Raw genomic sequence first — 3499 nt, 5'->3', positions numbered from 1 at the left:
CGCATCACGGCCTGCCTTTACAGTCAATAGTGGATAGTAGTCTGAGGGCCATACCAGACCAGGGAGTCTCTTGGCAATGTCCTTGATCCGGGCCCCAGGGAGGCAGCAGACTTCCCTATGGGATGGGTCTGGGCGGCATATCGGGCCCTCCATTCCCTTCAGAAGGGAATTGCCCACAACTACCCTTCTTTTTTTCTTGGTACAGTGAGTCTTGATAGGTAGGGGTGACCTTCTCTCCCTGGCCAATCCCCTGGGTGGGCCTTCATCCCCATCCTCAGTTGCCTGGCCCTCAACTTCCAGAGTCGCATATCTGTTACGCAAGGGCAGCTGGGAAGGTGAAGGAGCCCGGGAGGGGATTCTCCTCCTGCCCTGAGCAGAGACCTTTTTCCATTCCCAGAATAACAGAATCTTGCATTACAAATCCAAAGGTAACAAGATTTCTTTAGTTTGGGGTTCATGAAACTATTCTTATGAGCTGAAAATATAATTTCACCCACTTCCTTACATCAGATACACTGCTGTATTTCTCCCAGCCTTCTTATAAAATATAATTAATTTACATTTTAAAGACCGTGATGGGTATTCTCTCATCATGGAACAGTAAGTAAGATTAATAACACAGTTACTGAGCACTTAAGCTCATGGATCATTTCCATATAAAAACATTACCATTTTCTTAATTTTTAAAATGCAGCTTTTATTTGATTTAGAAGTTAATGCTCATTTCTTATGTAATAAAAGGGAGAAAAGCTAAAGTGTGAGTCAGTGTTTATTAACCTTGCTAATAAGACAGGCTTTTTCAGGCAAGATGGATGCATCTTAATTGGTAAAACTGTTGCATCGTCATTTAGCCAATTAATCCTTTCCAAACAAGGGAAGGAGCAGCAATTTTATTTGCAGTGAATGGAAATAAACTTGTCACATTCTGCATATCAATTTACACACTCTTACTTTCCCACCTAAATCAGTAAGAATGCAGCCCTTTGATTCCCAAAATAAGGCAATCCACAAATTAAAATTAGAATGTGTGGAAATATGGCTATATATAACATATTAATTGATCTTAGTTTGCAATCTGTGTGTAAACTCAATCTGCACATTTGTGGAATTAATCTAGAATAGAAAGCTACATTTCCTTCAAAAGACTGTGATTTGCATCTTTAGTAGAGGCATAAGAAAGCAGATTAAAAGGTGCCTTAACAAACTGTTTTCCACAGCTTCTAAAAACATAGCCTTAAGGCTGAAATTTGCACTAATGCTGTTTTAAATAGCACTGATGTTCAATGTTGACATTTCACACAATTGCTATTGAATCCTGCTGGCTGATCCTTAAAGAAGACCCTATAAAGCATAGGAGTGTTTATTAACAGCTATTAACAGTCTATTAGAGACAACTATATATATGTCTTACATACATAAAAATGCACTCCAAAATTTGTGCTCTGGTTCAGTACATTGTAAATGATAATCCAGATAAAAACAACTGTCAGAAATATTCCAGTGCCCTGGGTAATGTAACACTAAAAGCACAATTTCCATTACATCATTCCTGTTTCTTGCAATTTATTTTCTGTAATACCTCAGTCCTTTTGAAGAAACACTGAACAGGCATAGAACTGTGAATAACCACCACTGCAGGTTATAATTCTTATGGTTTATATCCCATTTCTGAAAGTGTTCTGTAGTCAACCAGGATAATACTTAAGTAGCCTCATATATGAAATTCTAAGACTTCTAACTATTTAGCCAAATTTAATGTTCTTAGAAACAGCTCGATTGCCTCTGATAGCTTATCACCTTGAGAAGAGTCAATCTCATATTATGAGGTACCCTGGAGGGATATAATGCACAGAGGTCTGTGCGTTACTAGCTGTTAAAAACAATCCCTTTGTATTTTAGGAACCATTTAGGGCAAGGTAACAGCTTTTTCTTACCTTCTTCTGCACACTGAAACCTGGCCCATAAAAGCCTTAAAACACAGAAAGGAGGATCACTTAAACAGAAAGGAGGTTCATTTCTTTGAAGGCCGGTGTCTACCACTGGGGAATGGAAAAGCATGACTAATTTCCATTGGGATGACCAGAAACCTCTGGAGAAGGGAGGAAAGAGGATACTGCTGGAAAAAAAAATATATATATCAACTCTGGTTAATCACCATTGTTTCTGAACACTTACTCCATCTTTACTAAACATTGAAATTTAGCTGATGGGTAACAGTTCCTAATTATCTATGCTGGATTCAACCTAAACTGTGAATTATGAACTGTGAATGCTTTCACTGTAAACTGTGAGAACATTTTTCTTCGTGGTCACGTTAAGAAACACCCTCAAGTCTTAGTGCCCTCTTAAAACATCAACTGCTTTCCTCAGGACTTGGAGAAGAAAAAAGCAATGTGTACATATTTAAGCAGTTGTTTGTAGTCAGAGAAACTCTGCAGATATCCAGACCTGCATTCTGAACAATCCCTTGCTGATTAGACAGTTAGCAGAAACTTAACAGTTCTTTATTTCTTTGAAGTGAGCAGAGATAGTATGCAGCTAGTATAATAGAGGCTATTCTGCAGCTTTATTTTCACCCTACTTTACCATTTTCTATCTCCCTGGGCTTTTTACAGTTTGTCTACACTGATCTCCTCTCTCTGGAATAAACTTCTTTTCTTAGGGTTTTAAGTATGTCTTAAAATGTATGGCTCCTAGGAATGTACTATGTATCGCTGCACTTTCCATGCCTTTTAGTATACAAGATATGTGCTTTTCAGCACAACTAGCCTGAACCACTCTTCAAAATGAGCCACCAACTCGCTATGGATAAAACCAATTTTGTCTGGTGTCGTTTGTCCACAAGAAAGTAGGAGACATCTCAACTGAAAGGTGATATGCTCAGAAATCTCCTTTCCTAGGGAACACACGCCAAGCGTTACAGGTCTCTCACAAGGCTCTGGAGTTCACCCCAACCCACGCATCCTTTTGCCAAGAGAGCTGTGCATTGAGTTAAACCCCTGAGCAGCTAATGAAATCTGATTGGACATTATCTTTGTGGACAGTAACTGTGTTCAAGTCTTCCCTTTCATTAAAAATCTCAAGTGTATGATTTACAGTCAAGTCTGAGACTTAGTAACTTACCTGCAAAAACTCAAGGACGGGTCATAACTAAAAAAACATAATCAGAAGAATTTGGTCATGAGGACTTTTCACGTTTTATTTGAAAACAGTGGGCTGCAAATTAATTACCAAACTATTTCCATGGTAATACTGTGGTTTTCTGGTCCTTCACACCAGGACAAAATGAGCTGGGGATTCTTATTGGAGCAATTACTGTGTTTGGTGTAATGGTCACAGTGAGAGTCCTTGACAGAGGTGGCATTACTGGTGGTTCTCTTCTCTTTGCATAAGAAGTTGCTGACCTCACTGAACATTAAGTACATGTAGCTGGGACATAGGAGGCCTCATGCATTAACAAGATAAGCAGTGCCAAACCGTGGACTTGGTAAAACTACTC

The sequence above is a fragment of the Egretta garzetta genome, unplaced genomic scaffold (genome assembly GCF_000687185.1).
Source record: "Egretta garzetta isolate BGI_Z169 unplaced genomic scaffold, ASM68718v1 scaffold326, whole genome shotgun sequence".
In the NCBI taxonomy this organism is placed as follows: domain Eukaryota; kingdom Metazoa; phylum Chordata; class Aves; order Pelecaniformes; family Ardeidae; genus Egretta; species Egretta garzetta.
The sequence above is the reverse complement of the archived record's forward strand: the minus strand, read 5'-3'. Positions refer to the sequence as shown.